The sequence below is a fragment of the Osmia bicornis genome, chromosome 15 (genome assembly GCF_907164935.1).
Source record: "Osmia bicornis bicornis chromosome 15, iOsmBic2.1, whole genome shotgun sequence".
Taxonomy (NCBI): domain Eukaryota; kingdom Metazoa; phylum Arthropoda; class Insecta; order Hymenoptera; family Megachilidae; genus Osmia; species Osmia bicornis.
The window spans coordinates 6,061,707-6,082,942 of NC_060230.1; the positions used below are offsets into that span (position 1 = coordinate 6,061,707).

Below are 21,236 nucleotides of genomic sequence, written 5' to 3' on the forward strand. Positions count from 1 at the left end.
TATAACGCGTACTTTGCGAGCACAGTTTTCGTACACGCGCGGCGTGCAAAATTGCGAGAACGTACGTATCCGAATCGGGCTTTAATGATGCGAACGCAAGATAAATCCGTCGCGACGACAAGTTCACCAGCTGGAATAACAGCGGACCCCGTTTCGTTAACACCTTCGGCTTTATTTTCTTCTCGTCCACGGTACGTTTCTTTTACGAGTTCTCTTCTTCGCTGTGCTGTCGTTGCATCCAACGCGAAAAAATTCTCCGCTTTGTCTCGCGAGTCGTTTCAATCCGTGCGCTTTTCCACGAGGACGAAATCCGCGCACGCGAGCGTGCTACGAGCCGAGAGGAAGGCGTTTAAATTCGAACGACCGCCCGGACCGTGGTGTTACGGATTAAGACTCGCGGGACGTGGCTTCATTTCCTCTTTTTCCTCTACGCGTCTCGGCTCCGTCACGTTCTCGCGAAAATTTCGAGACGACGCTGCCTTATAAATCTCGGACGAAACGGCGCGACGGAGGAAAGAAAGACACGGCCGCTGTGGCGGGGTCGTGGGTGGGATCGTAACCAGGGCCAAATTGAAATAAACTTACGAGGCTTCTGCGAGGACCGGGGAATAATTCAGACTGGAATGCAAGGAGTTACAAGTTAGCCAATAAACGTCGCCCTCATAACTTCACCAGCGTAATGGATACAAGTGGCGCTTGTGTGCTCTGCCGCTGCACCCTTAGCGCCATCCTCTTACTACGTTTACCTACGAAACGGAGAAAGAAACCTCGTGAAACGAAATTACTAACGAACTTTGATAAATCACACACAGGGGATGAAATTGTTAGTCTTTAGACTCTATTAGAATTCGCTGTAGAGAAACAGTAACAATAATAAAAATTTCCTTTATTCCTTTGTTGGATTTGTAGGTATCTTAAGATGGTTCCACGTTGCGCGTCTGCAATCCCGCTTGCAATCGTGGGAGCAGAGAGAAACGGGTCTCGTGTAATACGCCGGAACCTCCGGGAGGGTTTCTATTGCCCGAAGGATTATTGGCTTTTATCAGAGTCCGTCGCGAGCCAAGACGCGAACGTCTCTCTTTCCCTCATTGTATTTGCGTCCCATTTGGCAGTGCGCTTTCAATTCGATGCACCGTGCATTCCGTGGATACTCATTCACCGTATCCAGAGCTTATTGTCTTTCCGGTTCCCCGCTGTTCCCGTTCAGCCCGTCTCGGTTGTCTAGCCCTCGGTTTACGGCCATAAGGATAGAACCGCGGATCCTGTCGCGGCTGGCATCGAGATCCGAACCGGAAACAAGGCGTGCTCTACTCGCGAAACTCGAACGTCTCTTTCGACCTGGTGACTAGTTTCCTTGATCGTTTTATCGATCCTTTGGCGTAGAATTTTCGCTCGTATCTTGGGTACTTTAAAACGATCCTCGTTTCACCGTTCTACCTACAGAACGCTTTATTTGAAAACGTCGCTTTTGTAGATGCTTTGTGCTAGTATCGATGGAAGATTCGAGCAATCCGTGTCGCGTAATGCCCGTATCGAAGTTCGATGGTTGGCGCACGTTGTTCTGCCGCTTTAACCCCGTAGTTTGCTATTTGTAGCTTCAGTTCATACGGGCAAGTATCGGTTCTGACGCGGGCTGCATAGCGCATAGCTACGAGTACACTACCTCGACAATCGACACTTGGAAACTGTAACGCGACTCATAATTGAATCCATCGTTCAAATTGTTTCGGACTTCGCGTTGAACATTGTTTATTTATTAAATTCGTTTAGTATAACCATATTCGATTAGTGCTTAATCGAAAGCAATAAAAGTATAAATTATTTTTTGAAAAAAAAAAAAGCAGAACTTGTTCGAAGGGGGAACAATTTTCCCGGTGTTAGTAGATCGAACCCGGTCGGCTTCATTATTCGACGATCATTTTTCTATGGGAATCAATTACGTCATTGCCGGTGATTCTGACAAACGATCGATTGATTACCGTTCGTCTCTCTCGTTGCTGTTTTTCCCGTCTCTATCCAACGGTAACGTATGATCTCGTTGGGAAAAATAGGAGGAATGGGGGGCGCGCGCGTGGTCGTTCTCGGGGAAAAAAATTAACCCGACCGCGGGGCGTGCAGCGTCGAGAGAGCGGAAAAATGTTGCGGCTAACAGCGGAGCGAACCCTCGTCGAAATTAATGGAGATTCGATCCGCGAATAGGACCGAGTTACCGTTGTATTTACGCGCGTGAAAACGAGAACGTGGAAAGCACCCCGGCTCGCTGCTATCGAACCACGACGTTCGATATTATCGAATCCGTTATCGACAAGTTGACCGTGCCCGCGATACGGCCCTCGCCGAATGGAAACGCGACAGAGAATTAATTTTATTATTTCCCACCCGATGACGCTTTGTTAGCGCTAATTGAAATCCCTTACTTTCCTGTCCGCCTCCTCTTTTCTGCCATTCGCTTCGATCTGTTTTACGCGTGCTATCCGCTTTCCACGAGAGAGCATCGCGGAAAATTCGATATTTATTCGCGTAAACATTTACTTAGTAAAATTATTCATAATCGAAACGGCGTACGGCCAACACCGATTCTCTTGTTTTTCGAATCCATTGTATCGGTCTCGTTATTCGATACCCTCAATGATTGAAATTTATGTAATGACCGGGCTGCCAATGTTTTTATAGAAGGAAGATATGAAACTGAACGTGCTTTAACGAGCGTTGACACAAAGTACTCGTTTAATTTTTCAACGATGAGTAAATAAATAGTCGAAAGGAAGGATCTATCAGGGGAAGGGTTAAAACAAAGAATGCATCAAAATGAATGAAGAACGAAGGGAAGGCGGAAGGGTGTTTACGACGCGCAGAAACGTCGCGAGCACGATCCTCGAGCGGAAGGGAAATTTAGAGAGCCATTTCGGAGTACTGCAGTTCCCTCGATTATGTATGCCACGTAGCTATAGAGTCGTACGTACACGATACGCCGCAGTTCGGTTCGTTGTGCCGTTCCACCACGGAACCGTGTGTATATTTATGCACAGAAGAACGTGTGTACGAGCGGCTGCAACGATCTAAGCCACGGCACTTTCTAAAAGAAAACGGTTATCCTGGGAAGAGCGAACCGGCAGCCCGTTTGCCGGTGTTTGCCACCTTGAAATATTTAGCGAGGCATTTTCAAAAACTTCTCCACCGAAGCTGGAAATCTCGCGCGACTCCCATACGCCCCGGTAATGCGGCCGAACGGTATCCAAAGTCGTTCGTATTCACCGGAAGTAGGAGGAAAAATAGCCCCTTATCCCGGCCAAACGCGGTGCTTTACGGTAACGTTGAATGAATGTTTCAAACGAGTATTCGAAAGACGCAACCTGTCGTTCTGCCATCGGGAACGACCTACAAACTAATTGAATGCACTCTCGAATTCGAAGCTCGACGAGCAGATAAACTCGTTACCGAGACTGCGGATGTTCACGCAAGCGGAACATGTCGGAATATGCAAGAAACGTTGGAGTAAATATGCAACAAAGGGTGAAAAGGTGGAATATCTATGTTTCTCGCGGACGATTCAGCCACAATTTGTCAGACTTATCGGCTTCCATTTCCATTTTGCAAATGAAACGTTTCGCGGAATCGATCCGATAAGAGTAACCAGCATAAAGAAAAGTAAACTCGATTAATTGCGTCGCGGAGAAGGGAAACGTTGCGCCACGAAACTCGGCGAGGGGTGGAAGAGGAGGAAAAAAATGTTTCGATGCTGGCTGTGGCAGTTGCGTTAACGCGATAAGTCGAATTCCACGGGTTAATGAAAGGGCTGCGCGAGTCGATGATCGATCGACGAGCATCGATATTTCTGGAATCGACGCGGGAGAAGACGGGGAACCGCCTTATCGCGATATCGGATAATTTACAAGGGTGCGTAATGGAGATTCCTGAGGCACGGGGATTGACTGCGCCAATAAATTGCCATAAGGCAAGTACAAAGGACCCTAAAGCGAAGGGTGGAGGATGGGGATCGCGCGCGAAGGGCTAAGGGTGCGTTGCTAACGAACAACAGAATGGATTCGCGCGACGCATAATCAGAGGAAACGAATTTACGTCTAACAAGGATCGATTTTCCTGATTTCGCAAACGATTCTATTGGAATTTCCGAAAAGATATTTCGAATCAAAGTAGTAGGATTTTTGATCGCCGTGAGATCGTTTCGTCCCGCTGCGAGATGCAGGCTTAATAATGGGTGAGCGCAGTTAGCGGCACGTTTCGTCGTGGCCCCCGAAAATGGCTCGGAAGAGAAGAATGCGGGAACAGGAGGGAAAAGCTGGCATTTGCTGGGGGTGTGTGCTCAACCGTTCGCCCTGCTGTCGCACGACAAAAGTACAATCGATACAGTTTACTCCGGCGCGAGATTAAGGATCGATGGAAACGCTGACAATGGGCCAGGGCATTGCATTCTGCAGGCGTGCGCTTTCCCTGTTACATCGTGATATACACAAGTACACCTTCCAACCCCCTCTGTGTCAATGACACGTTTGCTTGCACCCTCCCCGTTTTCGTTCAACTTTATCACCAACGTTTTCTTCGACGATCTGGCACGTGTTTCGGGCTCCGTAGAACGTTTCTTCGAAACCGGAACTGGTAGATTGTTCTTGTTAAAAATATTATCTGAAGAAACTTTTAATGGTTTCGTGAAACGGATCGAATTGACGAGTGCCAAAAGTACCCAACCACCATTCAGCCAGTTAGAATCGACAAATAGAATCTTTCACAAATATAATCCTCTCGGTTCCCAAGCGGATCCGGACACTGGCCATCGATTCAATGGGTCACGAATGGTTTAACGAGCATTAATATAATCTTGTCAGGGAACGGGAATCGCGCCCACGTTTTTCAGGCATCACAAAAGCGCAGCTTCATGAGCGAGCGATTTTAAACACAATGAGGAGAGGATCGCGTCCCCCGATGCGCCCCTGTCGTGGAACGGTGTTTCGTAGCTCGTGCCACACCCCCGTGGGGTCCTAACTTCGGGCCCCATTATGCGCCGGGACACAATCGGTAAATTGTCAGAATTACCGAAAGCGAACGGGGATCGGGCGGGGCTGTGGCACGGGGACAGCTGTCGCGGCGCGGCGTCAGCTGACGGATCTCCTTCTTCGTTCCCAGTTTACGGGAAAACTTGTCTCGCAGTTTCGTAATTAACTGGATGTCTCGTGCACCGCAGGTCCCCCAACTTCTGCCGGGACTCGTTCCTAGACCTGGTATTATCTCGCGGACGGATAGCGCGTTATCGACGCCATTGTTTCGCGAGACTAGGAGAGGAACGCGGTTCGTCGTCGAATCAGCGAGGTTCTTCCCTCGCGTCTTCGAAAACAATGCCGTCGCGGTTTCAATCCGGCGAGAGTTGTCTGCCCGATGATTCTCAGCGACAAATTAATCCTCGTTAATTGCTAGAGTCGCGTGCTTCGGATAAGGAACGATTTACAATCCGGAAAATGCGACGAGAGGGATGATCGGGTGAAAACGCGCGGAAAAGCGGCGATTTTCCGCGGGACGAGGAAGAAGGCGGTTCGTTTAAGGTTGAAATTCGTGGGAGGTCGAGCGAGCGTTAACGAGGAAATTTAAACGCGGCCAGCGAGTAAAACGGAGGGAAAGAAATTACGAAGGGAAGAGCGTAAGAGCATCCCTCTGGCTCCAAGGATACGAGGTGACCACGACGGACGGCGATACTGAAAACGTCGACGTTGGTTCGCGAGGAACGCGTCGGCGACCGGGCTGGCCAGACTTTACGAGGGTCAAGTATTTTCTAATTAAGCCGGTCCTCTCGCGTAAAACGTTGCGGCATCGTACGAGCAGCGCCCTCGCCACTTCAAGGACCACCCTCGTCAACCGTCTACCGAGGCTTAATTCACTCAGCTTCCCTCTGGCTATAAACACGCGCGGAATGGCGCTCGGTGGACATCCGTTTCCTCTTGAAAACCTTAAAATTATTTTGCACGAATTCAAATCTTCATAAGACTCGAATAGGATCGTCGTATCGATCGAACCGGCCGCGTTTTCCGCGTTGCACGACGGCGGTCGCGTTTGGAAATATTCGTTAGCCGCGTTGGTTGGCAAAAGCGTAGGTGAAATGTTTACTTACAGACGGTCAACAAATTATTTTGCAACAAGCGCGACGACGGGGCGGGGCGGAGGGGTGGGTGAAAATTCGCGGAATAACCGTGCGAGCGTATCGTCTCTATTACCTACGGCCTCGTTAGCGTCTATTTCATCTACAAACTTTATTCGCGTCGCTCGAAAATCGAATTACCCGCGTCCAGGGGCCGGCCTGGTATCGATGGCGCGCGAATGCTCGTGTCGGTTGAAATGTTAATGAACGATGGAAATATAACGACGACGGGGGCGTGGGTGGAACTGGTGGACGTGGTGTATGCTCGAGAGAATGAAAACGAGTGTAGGCGAGAGACACAGAGTTAGTTAGTCGCATCGGTAAATTACGCGCGACCGGTAGGACAGATGAGAATGGAAAATTAGCGAGGGAATGGCGCGGAATCGTAAACATCAGGTCTCGCAGTGGGACGGAATTCTATATTAATTATTTTACATAAAAATATACATAGCTGTAACTTTGAAATTTTACGTTTCCTTTATTCCTTGAGACTCGGCTTCACCGCGGGACCCTTTTACTGCGTTTGTTTATTATTTACGCGAAAAGTATTTCAATAGCCGGGCATGCGTGATCACCGCGCATGAAGACATCCGCTGCAACGATCACTCGGCGATATATGCAAACGAGAAAAAAAACGGTGTAGAGGAAGGGAGAGAAAAACGTAATTATCGGTGGCCCCCGGCGATATGCTGGTGGCGTTTCATTACGTTTTTTAATTAACTTTTACCCGGCCCGTGCATATATATCGGCCGGAAAGAACAACCGCCCACATATTCGTACGTTTATGCATGGGTTCACCGCGTTCATTTGTTTTCTTTCACGGCCACTATTTATTTTTTTCATTCCCGTCGTCGTTGTAACAGCCCACGGCTGTGAAACGAACGATCGTCCGGCGGACGAACGAAACGAGATGAAAGGAGAGGGAATAGTTTTCGTTCCGGCCAATTTCAGCGGATGCACTGGCTCGATGACTTCTACGGGAATTTAATTAATTCGTTCCCGGTTAAATTACTTTCGCCAAAGCTGCTTAAGCCTTCTCCGCGGAGTCGTCCCGGTGATCGCCTTCTTTCTTCCGTGTAATTAGGAAAACAATCGGCAAAGGAAACTAGGCAAAGAAATCGCGTAAGGCTGTGACTTGCAATTGCACAGCTAAAAGAGGAGATGGTCTTCGGTGAAAGAACGGTCAGAACGGAAAAGGAAGAGGTAGAGGAAAGAAGGTAGAAAGGAGTGGCTCAATAGAGGATTATTAAGTAAAGAGTTCCTTCTGTGTTGAAGGATCGACGAAGAATGGGGATTAAAGGAACGCTCGCGGCCTTTATGTACCCGTGGTCCTCAATTAAACGTAAACTACCGATTTAAGTAGGTCAAAGAAGTTTTAACTTTGGTATTAAACGTTTCGCTCGGGATGGCTAGGATGCCGGTAACTCGAAAAGGAACAGGAGGATTACAAACGTGTAATGCGGTAGTCGTTATTCGTAGCTGATATTTTTAACAAATTTTTTCCTCAGTCCAATCGATACGGTTCAACGATGCGAAATGCTCTTTAATTAGAGAAAATTCCCACTTCTGTCTCGCTTAATAAGCCTTCCCTTTGTGATGCATCAGTTAATAATACCCTCCGTCTGCATGCGATCGTATAATAAATATAATAATCATTGGTGCGTTGTGAACACGCGAAACCAATTTTCCTGATGCCGTAATTAGAACGAGAGCAAATGAAGCGACCTTGTGTTTCAGGTGTTTCCACGTGGCCAGCCAGACGGAGACGCGTTCGTTAAGCCTGCAACTGTGACCGAGGAAGAGGAGGATCCGCACGCAGGTGAGAGGACGCGGAAAGGCGAAAATCCGCGTGTGCACAAAGAGCACGCACTCGCTTAATCGCATTATGCTAAGCGACGGGGATCGGTCAAAGGAGTCCTTCCTGTTCTGTTCGAATGGTGATTATGCCTATGCACAGGTTGTTCAAAAACCGGTGAAATTTATTTACTCGCTTTGAATTCTACGTGTTCCGTGCCACCTTTTGAACATCCTGTAGACGAAACTACGTATTTCGTCGAACACTCGACGAGGGTATTGTCGCGTTCCAACGCGTACACGCACGCCTGACCAGAAAATCCGCGAGTTTTCATATTTTCACGCTAAATTTGTCCCACCGCTCGACTGCACAATGGGCCCGGTCTAAACGGTCTCCTTTCAGCCGTAGATTTCGGCCATTAGAGCTATTGACGGATTACCCTGGTCTCCGAATCCCATGGACCCCTCTCTTTCAAGTTCTTAACCACGGAACAGTTCTTCCCGGGATGTCAGCCTAGGCTGGGGGATGATTTTTTGAATATTCACTTGTAAAACGCTGATGGAGACCGTTTAAAGCGTGCATTGTTCGACGACCGAGGAATATCACGGCTCGACGCCATTCTTTCTTCGTTCAATTGCGATTCCTTTGAAGATCCACCGTCTTCGGTTCCCTGTTTTAGAAATATAGACTTTTCCATCTCTCGGATAGGTACGAAGGAAAATTATCATTTATTTCTCTCGCGTTTCGACCCAACTTTTTCGTGTGATCAACGGTTAAACGAAAGCCACGGTTCAAACGCAACGCACGAATTATTTAATGTTTATAATCCGCAAAATGGCGCGTCAACTAGCATAAAGCGTTTTAAGCGTGCGGTCTCGCCGCATGTTTGCGGCATCCTGAAAAATTCCTCGGCTGATTCGTTGGTTAAATCGGAATGCTAATCCAAATGCGTTCCATTTTGCGCGTCGGCCGTTAAATATCTCTTCAGGGAGGCTCTTTGTGTTTCGTTGTTAGCCAGAACGCAAACACCGACACGGATAATAAACCAAATAAACTTTAGTGTCTCGTTCGTTCAACTAGCTCGTTCGTGCGTGCTAGAAAGAGAGAAAAAAAAGAGAGAACACGGTTTTCGAACGGGTTCCGAACCAATTTCCAAGTATATACTGTCCACCGAGTACGAAATTCTTTTTTCTTCTCTCTCGCGTGGAAATATAAATTATTTGGGAATTAAGTTAATTAAACGGCCGGCAATGAACGCCAGCTAAATGGAGGCGGAAATAAGAATTGCCGCAGGGATAGTTTCACGTATTCCGTTTATTGTGTCATTATTACCATTTTTAAAAATGATCAAATTTTCATTAGAAAAACAAATTAGTATAATATTATACGTAGACATTTTCAAGTGGAGACTGTCAAGATTTAAAGCTAGGTCTTGAATGACCTATTCACAGTGCGAGAGTTAATCAAAGCGACAGCATCCGCCAAACAAATCCACGGTTGTTGTCACACGGATAATACGTATGTCCTTCTCCTTTTCTATGGGTTATGCAAACGTCCATTGAATGAATCCCTGCAGCTAAAATGTCCCCTCGAAATCATGGCACAAAGGGAGAGGTTAGGATAATAATGTATTAACAGGCGCTTTACGAGCGGCCAATTTCGGCCGCAGGTTTATTTGATCGCAAATCCCTAAACGGTCGAATCTCCCATCAAACGTGTCTCCGATGCGATTCTTGCCGGCCAGGGAATAGCGGATCGATAAAATCCCGAGAGTAACTTATTGCAGTCTCTGTATGTACACGCAAAGGACTAAATATAACCGTATTATACGTGGTCGGATTAAAAGAACGAGGATTAACCGAGCTCTTTTCATCCTATTTTCGCGAATACAATGATGCAACGAATACGGACACGCTCGATGGTCATCGGTACAAATTGATGGGCCATTAGATCAACAGTAAATTACTGCGATTTTGTGAGAATCGAGGATTAGATAGGATAAGGGTAGAAAAGCTCAAGGATCGTCGCATTTGTCTTGCTTGCAGTTTATTTCGTATCCAACAAAGTTGAGCAAAGAACTTTACAGAGTGATTCGTCGACAAATTTTAGCGCGTAACTCAGCCAACCTGGATATTAAGATTCATCGCGTCGGCTGAATTAGAGCGGAGAATTATTTTCATTTCGTGATATGCAGATTAGCCGTTCCAAGGCGTGTAATTAATTCCGGGCGCGTTTAAGTGCTCGCTGATACCGTTACACCGGCGTCGGAGCGTCAAATTTGTTTTGTTGATGAAATTTTTACTATTCCGTTGACTTCTTTTTTTTTTTTCATTTTTATCCGGGGCGAGACAAAGATTGGCAAGGTCGGCTGGTGCGTGGGATAAAAGCAATACACTGTCGAGGTACCCGTTGATTTACGAGCGGGCGTAAATTTAGTCTGCATAATTAGCTCGATACGCGACGATTCGAGAGCGTCCCTTGTGTCGTGGCAGAGCAGAACCGAGCGCAATTTTCCCTTTATACACGGGTTCCACTTCGTTCCCGAATACACGAACGTTCCTCTCTTCTTTTTTTTTTCCATCCACGTAGCACCCGTCGCGGGAAAAATAATATTTCACCGTTCTATCTGGCCTTGTCGCGCCCCTGGCATTGATCAGTCCTTGCCGTGTCGAGATGTTCGCTCGCGCGTGACGACGATGTACAGACTGCTTCGCCTCCGCTTCGTCGATCACCCTTGAAAAAGGCGAAATCAGACAGACCGTCGAGACACGATCGAGGGTGGACGTCGAAATTGACGGTAAGGTTATTTATACCGTACGGTCAACCTTTAATATCGAATGAAACTTGAGCTCCAAGATGGACGAGGTAATTTCGGAAAGAATATTAAAATATTCGTAAATACGAGATAACAAAGTGAAGGGTTTAATTCGCAAATTAACCTTTAACGATGATGTTGTTACGCGAATGGAGGGAGGTAACAGTCCACTTGCCAAGAGCAGCAATCCCTCAATCCCTGGTAGTTAAGCTGCTGTCGCAGGGTTTCAAAGGTTGGACTGACGAGATTTTGGTATCACCCGTTGAAAGTCCAACATACGAGAAGGCTGAGTCTCGTTGACGAGAGAGGATTGCATTAGTTTCGAGCCGGTTGAAGGTAGTTAACGCGTGGAGTGCGTAGATAATGCGGAGGAAAGCTTCGACCAAAGCTGGAAGGGCTGCGTCGGCCGACAGTAAAGGGGTTGGCGCGGTCGAAACAGGCAGACAAGAAGGGGTCGCTTTGGTAACACCTTGCACTGATGCCTTGATACACGATAAATTATTATATTCGTATTACGCGTCGTCCGACTACAGGCCCTCCCCTGCCTCACGCGGAACACCCTCCTCGCCACGGGGCTTCACCCTCTTTCCACTACGCGATTCTATCTCCGTAGCCCGTGAACAGGCTGCGGCATCGGGAAAACTGCACCGTTTTGTTTTTGCCGGACGATTTATTGCCGGGAACGCGAGCTCGTTGGAACTGATCGCGGTTACGTGCCAGCCTGCTGACATTACGACCCGTCCACCGTTGTTGCCTTACACGTTCTACTCTTCTTTACGTTTCCCGTCGCGTTCCTTCGGATAATTGCAGGGGTTAAACGACGCCGCGGAAAATTCACGTTCAAACCCCTCGGAAATTCGTCGGTTTCATTCCTCGAAGCTGAGCTCTCTTGAAATACTTATTTCGTATACTATGTCAAATTTAATTACCTTATCATTCGTTAACCCCTTCAAAAGCAGTCGTTGCTCGAGGAACTCTCAATACCGTCATCTTCAGCGAACAAATTAAACGGTACAGAAAAATAAACGAGTCTGCTCTATCGAAGACGAAATTAAACGGTCGATTAAAAGTCTAGCGACGTTCAATCGGCAATCTTTAACGAAGCTCCCGGGAAATCTTAAGAATTTTCTCTCAACCGACTATCGAGTTGACGACGTTTTTTACAAGACTGTACCTAGTCATCCACCCCCGAACAGCCACACTGTATCGTTTCCACGAAAAGTACCAACCTGCTGAGCATCGTTATTGTACTCGTACTCGTGCTACATGACTTTCGTATTACGAGTCTCCTCTCTCTTTTCCCCGTTGCTAATATTTTCATCCGAGATACGTGCTCGGTAATTCCTTCGGTTGAAAGAGAGCGATACTTGTGCGCGAATCGAGGAACGAGGCAGACGAGAACGAGACGTCCTCTTCGGGTTGGAAGTTGATTTTATTTAAATTTTAAATCCGAGATCTTTACGAGGTTGAATAGGCGGCGGGCTCTTGGCAGAGGGTAAACTGGATGTTCGAAGAGGGCAGGGGAAACGAGGATGTAAATGGGTGACGGGATACGTTTAGCCGGGCTCGAACTAACGAAATCTTCCAGGCAGAGTCATATTTCGCGGGGGCGGCTCCGTTGGCTGGCTTTTGCCGGCAGGAAACTTCCGTCGGTTCAGCGAATTTTAAAGGCAATCGATCAACGTCCTGCCGCCAGCTGCTAGGGGAAAAGTGCTCGCGTGCCGACGGTTGTTGAAGCTCTTCGTGACGAAGTTAATAGCGTCCCGCGACGGACACGCGAGAGGAACACCGCCACGAAGAAATTGCCGCAAAACCTTCTGGCTCGCACTCGTCGGCCCTTGGAAAATGCGAAAATGTTCGTTAACGCGTTCGACAGCCTTAACACCGGGTTTAGAACGTTTGCGCGACCAAACGAGCGTCTTTAAGCTGTCTTCGACTTTTTGTCGATCCTTTGGATCGTTTCTTGCGAGCTTCCTCCTCTGTTCATCTAGAATATCGTTCCCCAAGGGTATACATTCGAAGAAAGCCTTGGAAATATTTTGGAGCGTGTAAATTTTATAATTTACTTCGAGCAACAAGAGAAGGAGGCGGTTATCGATAAAGATTCGAGGATTCGAAGGGAAAGGAGTCGATGCTGGGGAAAAAAGGACGATGAGAGAGGGTGGCGGCGTTGGCAGGTTCCTTTCATCCGAAGATCTCATATCCTTTTGCCGAAAAGTTACTAGCGTCGTGGCCTGCCGAACACGGAAAGGGGGAAAGAAAATTAAGCGGAGCCAGTGCAAGGAGGAAACCTGGTTCCTCGTCCCGGTTGGGACGATGCCGACGGTACCGTCAAAGAGGAAGAAGCCTGACGCGACGAGGGAGACGCGTTTGATAATCCTCCGGCAAGGACTGTCGCATAGCTTCCCGCAGGAAGTCACTCTGTTTACCATTCTAAAGACGTCTTTAATATATAACGGGCAATTTTCCTCGTTCTATGCCCGTAAACTTCTTTGAGAAATTGGATGTTCCGAACAGGGTGGCAGCCATGTCTGTCCACCCCCTTTCTACCCTCTCTCGAATGGTACGTCGGGAACGAAACGGTTCAAGACCGTCTGGAGGAGTAAGAAAGCTGCTGAAAAACAGGCAGCTCCGGATTCAACGAGCTGCTTCCTCGGACTTAATAATCCCCGCAGACGCGACGGTGATTTCGTATATTATGAAAGGAGCCGTTTACCTGGTTCCCGGTCGTTTTAATATCTGACCTCGTTGCGGATAGTCGGCTCCAAGTTTTCGAGCTCGTTGCATCCTGATTTCTTCTCCTAAATGAGGAGAAGAAATGACTTGTCTAGCAATACTATTTAGTATCGAGCATGATGGGTAGATTCTACGCTTTGTGCGAAACACACAGGCATCACAATTGCGTTCATAGTACCATTGGTGTCAGAACTGACGGAAACGTCATCAAGACGGCTAGATATCGATCGTCTCTACATCGCTATTGTCATTAAGGAACGTTAGATACCGTCGGGAACACGGGTCACCAGCATTGTTTAGCGATGTATAGGAACAAACGGGTCGGCGCGACGAGGCGAAGCCATTCGCGTCGTTCGGTGACCGACTTCGTCGTTGGTTTTCGCGGTTGCATTTAAGCGCTCGAATTTGCTCCCTTTCCAGTCGGTTCTACCGTTGAAACGCTGGATTCTCTCTCGAATGGCCCATTCTCGTCGAGCATCGACCCTTTACTCTAAGCGACTAGCTACGAAGCTTGAGTGGTAGCCACTCTGAAAAGGTGAGGGAAATGCGCGCAAAAATGTGGGTCTCGAAGCGAACGAAGGAAAAAAAAGCTCGTATCTTACGCTAGCGAGAATTTAACTAGAGGGTTTTATCGAAACACCCCCTTCGAAGACGAGAGTTCGAGGGGTGTATCGTCGCCGACAGAGAATCTCTCTGTTCGCATAGTCTGCATACTTTCGCCACTTCTCTCGTAGATCCATCGCGCTAGATACCCGAGACTGCAGGCGGCAGACGTGCCACAACCTCATTAAGGATTCTTAGGAACGCGTACGACAAACGATATAGTATTATCCTGACACCTTCGGTTCCGAACTCTCGATAAGTTATATTGTATAAGTTTAACACTTTCATTGTAGCCTAAGGGGCGAATCATTAACGCGAGTGACCAGGCAACTCCAATACAATTTTATTTTACAAAAATTTAATTCGCTCGTTCGCGATTGGCTCGGAGTAGAAATTAGCCTTTAACGTACACCGCTTTAATCAGCTTCGAACAGCCGAGCCCGGGGCGACGCGGCTGCCGAAAGACTCGACTTCTCCGGCTCATCGAGAATGCATTACGCGAGTCAATCAGTCGAGCCGCGATCTTATCAGCGCGATACTGGAAACGAGGTTACCTCGTTGTCTTAACAACGCCTCGGATTAATAATTGACTCGGTTCGAGAGGGCCGTTCCCTACGGGCGCGCGGCGCCTTTCCGCGAGCGAGACTATCGCGACGAAACGCGATTAACAGTCAATCAGAGTTTTCCGTCGGGCGACAAAGTTCCCGAGATTTCAACTTCGTTCCGCTTTAAATTGTTACCGAGTCGATTGTTGGCTGGCTGTTCCACTGGATCTTCTTTAGAAACTTTGCCACCTCGTCTGGTTAATTCATCTTTCCGACTCTTGACATTTCTGTAATTTCGATTCTGAACTATTTACAAATACTTAAAATCAAACGGTTTCTAAACAGACTCAATCCTCTGGAGACGTTCAAGGTACGATCAACGGAGAGATCGCGGTCAGTTTTCGACGACGCGTCAATGGCTCGACATAATTCACGATGAACGTTCCTACCCTGGTTTCTTTATCCGCGGAGATCATCGAGCAAGGTCCGGACCGATTGTGTCTTCCGGTATTACCAACAAATACGATCCGATAAATCATCCGATGAATATCGGTGTGGCCGTGATCCGTGACAGGCCTCCATTGTCAGCAGTCCGCAGCTTTGTAGAAATTCTTCTCTTCGGCATCTGCGGACATCGTTCGCCCTTCCAGAAATGCTAGGCATCGGCAACCAGTTCTTTCTTCATCCCTCTCTGTTCTCTTCTCTATTTTTCCCCCGATTTTACTTCTCGCCTCGTCCCGTCTCGTTCACGCGATCTCATTTTCCGATCTACCTCCTCTGTTCTCGTTGACCCGCTTTCGGTCCCTTCTGCTCGCCTCCGTGGACCTTCCGGACGCGAATTATTGCTAAGTAACGCCGGCGCATCGGGCAGAGCAGCCGAGACTCCAGTCTTTTTATTACACCCCCGGATTATAATGTCTCTGTCATCCCTCGGGATAATTTATCGAAAGCGGGGCGTGGCAAGCGGTCCGGCCTGGCTCCGCGTGAATTTATCGACGGGTGTCCTTATAAAATATCCGACCAGAGAATGGCGAACCGCAAGGGTCAAAGGAACACGTGCGTTACTTCGTTGGTGATCCTCGTAGCGGCTGTTTATGGTGTTCGAAGAAGAATTTTATATCTATTTCATTTATATTCGTAGTTCACCAGCGTACAAGGAAACGTATGTGTTAATGCGTGAATCTGTTCAGCCTGTTGGCAAGTTCTGTCTAACAATAAATACTCAAGGCAGCGAAAACGAACGTGAGCCTTACAAGCAGATTGCTTTGTCGAAACTCGATCTTAATCGCGCTAACGCGTTCCAGGTTCGCACCATTCTAAAATCTGACTTCGATCGATGCTCGCAGTAACTGAAAGCGGTTGAATTCCAGATTCTGTTAGCTCCGTCATCGATCCAACTTCATTTTCACGTTAGTAATCACGAAGTTCGAGATCTCGTTAACCGGCTGAGCCGGCGAGCGTTTCGCTCGCGATAGAAATTCGAAACGTTGCCAAGGAATCTTGTTACTTTCCTCGGCTACTCGTAAATTCGACTCCAACCACCGGTTCCCGGGGACGTTTTCACTCGGTTACAGTCGAATCGAGTAAGAATTTCGGTAGTTGTAGGAAACAGAAGTTCCCAGTAGCAAGTTGTTCGATTTTCCGAGCAAAGGATCGAGCAAATAAACAGAGGACGAAGAAAATCGCGCGTGCACCTGCCACGTGGCGCGCTTAGTAATAGGATCGCCTTGAAACACTACGGATTTTTCTCAGTTTCGAAATATGTACGCTTCCCGGGGCTTGTTCCTTAGGGATTTCGGGACAGGTGGCAACAACCTTCAGTCTTGCTGGAAACGAGAGCCACGCTTCGCGGGACGGTTTCCTCGAGGTAACATGTGGTTGTCGTAAAGCTCGATCATCCCTCAGGAAACGGGCTGGATAAACGGGAGAAGCCAAGGCTCTCGTCGCTTCCTCGTCGACAGCCGGTGGTTTCGTTCGTTTAATCATCCCGGATAAAGTTCCGGCGAGCGTTCGTTATAAAACTTGTAGCCATCGTTTCTGGCAAACACGCGATGCCTCCTCGAGCTAACAAAGTCGATTACCGAACTTTTATTTGCATAAAATTGCTCTGGGGGTTGGGAATAAGAATACTCGCGGTTTTTATTGCAATGTCCGTGTAATATAATACGACGGCAATGGAGCATCGATGAAAGGTCGGATCAAACGCGCAGGGTGGGGAAAAGTTCGAATTGAAAATGTCGCTTTATTATCGTCCTGTTTGGTCGCGAATTCGCGTGCATACGATTCACCCGTCTGGCCCACGAATTAGCCCCTGTAACCTTTTGTAATCGCCGCTCCCGACGAGCTCGCAAACGCATGTATTACGTATTTTCCTGCCCGGGGGACATTAATAAAATATGGCTCCATTGAATCGGTTATCCTGTTTCTGCGAAACACGCGCCGCGTATATCAATCCTATCCGATAAAGGATCGTCGCATAGTTTTGCCGGTTGCCAAACAAACAAACGGCCCTCGTGTTTGTCCAACGAGCGAGCGAGTTGGCCATTTTAAATGCCACGCCGATTCCAGCTGCGAAATAACGAATTAACTCTTCGAGCTGATCGTTCCATTCCGCGCGATAACGCCAGGAATTTTTTCTCTCCTCCTCTGATTCTGTTTTTTATTTTAAACGAGCAACGAAACGGCTAGCTTTTCACAAGACGGTCCTTCTTGATTTATCGACGCATCATCGGGCCCGTAATTCAAGACGGTGTTGAAGGCATCGCCAGGAAACGCTAATAGCCGTTAATTTCCTCGTCGAGTCCTGGAACACGTGGTCGGGATCATCGGGAAAGGAAACGGCGAAGGTTCTTTTGGCTGCCACGTGCTCGTTTTAAGAAGCATGTGGTGAAAAGGTGACAGAGCACATGCTAGAATGGATTTTCCAGTTTCCTCGAAGCCATTGTGTTTTTTCAGCCATCAGGATTGTTTTTGAAATTGAATATTTCCCTAAGATTCGATCCATCGTCGAGTCACTTCCGTACGATAAATTTAATTCTGCGACGTTAAATATTATGAGAAAACGCGTTCTTAAAGCGGCGAAAATGAATTCGGAACATTTGTTTTCTTGTTTCGACGGGAACGATGAATAAAACGAGGGAGATTAAAGGAAGCTGGTGAAATTTCGAAATAGTTGGCGTGCATCGCGTGGCTGCTACCAGATTAGCGTGTTCGAAGCCAAACGATAACCGACGGAATTTACGTTCCGCTTAAGAGAAAACTAATAAACGTTAATTGAACGAAACAGAGACGATTTCTGGCGAAGTTTCCCGTTGCAGCTGGGAAACTCGACGTGTTTCCCGGTGTTCGCGTTTCCCTGCCGCTCGCGTTACCTAAAATCCGCGTGCAATTAGCCGGCGCGTTCTATTAAAACAAAGCCCCGTTGGCTCTTATAAACGAATCAATTTCGTTTTTGCCCCATGGCTGTCTCTTTTGTTCTCCATTATCGAGCAAACGACAGGATAATTCGAAATCGAGCGAAGAACCGTATTATTATTTTTCGAAAATAAAATGCCACGCGTTCTCGTCCTGATATACGAGGACAGTACATTTTTCGACCGGAAGTTGAAATTGTTCCGCGTTTCCTTTGTCAAAGTTTCCAAACGAAATAAAAAAATATATATACATAAAAAAAAAAAAAAAAGGATAACATATTCCATGCGTATTTGTCGAAGCACCGAAACGGGATCGAAGGGAGGTGTCTGTTTACGCTAGTATTTATACCAAATGGATGGGTACACATACCTCGAAGCTTTATCGTTTTTTATTCGCTGGAAAAATTGGCAAGGCATCGCGACGACATAATATACCGATGAAAACAATTTGTCAAAGAGTTTGTCGAAAAAATACATATTTATTCTCAGCATTTGAAAAACGGCTTGCGAGTTGTACATAAAATTTCCATAAAAATATTCATCATCTTTAAAATACCACCAATCATAATTCTACTAATTGTTCTTACTTAAGCGACGATAAAAAACGAGAAACGATGATTTTCAGGCTACCCGGGGGACCATGTGGTGCGAGTCACATCAGAAGACTCCTTTACCCGAAATTTACGACTGTCCTGGTAACAACCGGAAGCTTTCCAGCTTCGCATAACCAGCCTTTTTCCCTTTCTCACCAGCGAGAAAGTCGCGCGATCGTTTACGGGTCTCGGAACGTAAATAGTTACCGTTTCGGTTGTCGTAACCTTGCTCGTTTCGTTCCGCATCTCTAAATCACCTTCAATCGAGCACGGCTACCGTGTCCGTAGCAGTCGGTGTTGTACTTCTGAACGGTGATTACGAGCTGTGCGATTGTCGCGAACAAAGGTGCCTAGTGAACGCGAAGGAGCACCCATGGCTTCACCCCCTGCAGCGATGGTCATCTTCTACAGCACTTCCTGCTGGAATTCTGGTTCATCAACGGTGAGTGCATTTACCTTATATTATTCTTTATACTTGCGAGTTGTTAATAACCTGTAAATTATCAGGAAAAAAGTTAAGATAACCTCGCGTTCTTCTCGGGAATACGATTTTCCGCAAACGTAAAAATTGCAGAACAATAGAGGAAAGAAACGAAGTCGTCGGGTTTTCAAAGTCGAGTTACGGTTCAATTGTACCACCCGCGGTCAAGGGTTCCTCTTTGAGGATTCCTTGTCCATTACTTTTGTTACGCTTAAATTGTCCTCGTTCAAAAGGAGCACGTTATCTAGTTTGCTTCATGGGAATTCTTCCGAACGACACAGTATTCTCGTTCGTTTTCAATAGGTTCTTGCTTCTGAAACAGAATGGTACACTTAAACGTAACTACGATCATGAAAATGAGTTTCGTTCCGCTTTCAAGCAAAGTGTTTCTGATCTTTTCTTCGGGAGTGAGGAACCGAAACGAAACGAAACGATTTGCTGCTGGTCGTAGTACGAGTACGCGAACGGTCGGGGTTGATTAAAGCGTTACTTTAAGCAATTTAGGAAAATCCCTCGAAGATGTGATTTCTTTACACTCGAGGCTTAATAAGTAAATACTGTGACCGGCAACTCGTAATCCAGGACACCGTATCGTTGGGAAAGCTGCTTTTAAGTATCCTGTGGAGCGGTTTACGAACTGACCCACATCTATAGCTTTTCACTCGTAAACGTAAAGAAATAAAACGTTAACGTAAATTACCAGAACGTTCTGCGTCGAAACGATGAGTTAAATGAGAATTTCGACGGTAAAAAGGGAGAAAGGAAGAAGAAAGAGTGAAAGGAACGTGGAAACGAGTTTGTTTCCATTGAATATCTTTTCGTTTACGTTTCCATTAAATCTAAATGTTTCAAAAATTTGATAAAATTTCCCTTCAAATTATTTTCAACCGTTTTCCCCATAGGCTATGGTTCAGTAATAAAAGTTATTAAAGGATAACGAGGCCGTCAGAGGTTCGCTAACGGCGATCGAATGGAACACGCCATAAAATCGACGTTTGCACCTGCGGAAGGATGCACGAGGAGGGTTTCGTTTCTCTCGATGCTATTTAGAGAGGATGATTTTACGAGGACTCGTTTGTCCGGGGTCTGAGGATTCAACCGAGGGTAATTCGAGCCGGGTTCCACCCCCACAGACGGGGCCCTTTGCCTTCGGGCTGATCTCCAATTTCGTGATTTACAACGGTTCCTTCTCGCGATCCATTAACGCTCGGATGATTGGCTAGTTGCAATAAATAGCACCCAGGGAAGTGTTAAGTTGCATTTGAATACGGATGCACTCAGTGTCGCTTGCATTTAGGTTTCTGGTCAACGACTCTGACACCCTTATTAGAGTTCCAAATTCTTACACTACCCCGCCAAAAATAATAGCTTATATCATCTATTAATCATCGATCTAGTAATCGATCCATTCTCCATATTCCATCGAGTAGATGTCTTCGGAAACCGTTCTGGTTCAATTTTGAACGAGGATTAACTCGGTAGTCGACCCGCCATCGTATTAATCATCATTGCCTCGTGCCTGACCCGATCCCTCCTTCCTTTCGGGGCTATCCGACAAATCGCGCATAATGATGATCGAGGACGAACCCTCGTGGATTAGCGAATTAGCCTGTTGGCTGTGGCGGTGGGCAAAGATCCTGGTTTGCCGATCGAGACCACGGTAACGCGTTGTTTTGACCGACTTCCTGGCCCGTTCCAACGCGCTCCTGGAGATTAATGAGCTTTGGGGATGTCTCGCGGCCAACCGAACACGAGATCGTGCCGCGTTAGATAAGAGGTATACGAGCTTTGCCGAATTTGTACTCGAATTCGAACGATCGGTCTGTAGAGATGGCACAGTTAGGAATATTGACCGCTGTGGTTCGATATTTTTGTCACGAATTCAAGATTCAAGAAAAATTTCCTTTTTTAACGTTTCGCTGTTTCGACCTCGCAAAGATACGATTAAAATCTTGTGGTTTTAATGAGAGTGTTTCTTATCTAATTGACGCGTTGAAAGGGAGAAATTTTTCTACAGGAAGCGGGTGGTATCGTGCAACGATATCGGTCTCGTGCTTACGGGAATCTGGGGAGCTACACGTTAACCGAGGGAAGGGATTTATATCTGTAT

At 47.0% G+C, this 21,236-nt stretch overlaps 1 long non-coding RNA gene across 1 annotated transcript in view; it reads left to right on the top strand.

Annotated features, from left to right (window-relative positions):
* The window catches only part of LOC114877829, a 44,408-nt gene extending 25,327 nt beyond the window's left edge, over window positions 1-19,081 (top strand). The window contains exons 2-3 of the long non-coding RNA XR_003789638.2: window positions 7,883-7,964; window positions 18,678-19,081. This is a non-coding gene — a long non-coding RNA (uncharacterized LOC114877829). The remainder of the gene's footprint in view (window positions 1-7,882; window positions 7,965-18,677) is intronic.
* Window positions 19,082-21,236: the final 2,155 nt, after the last annotated feature.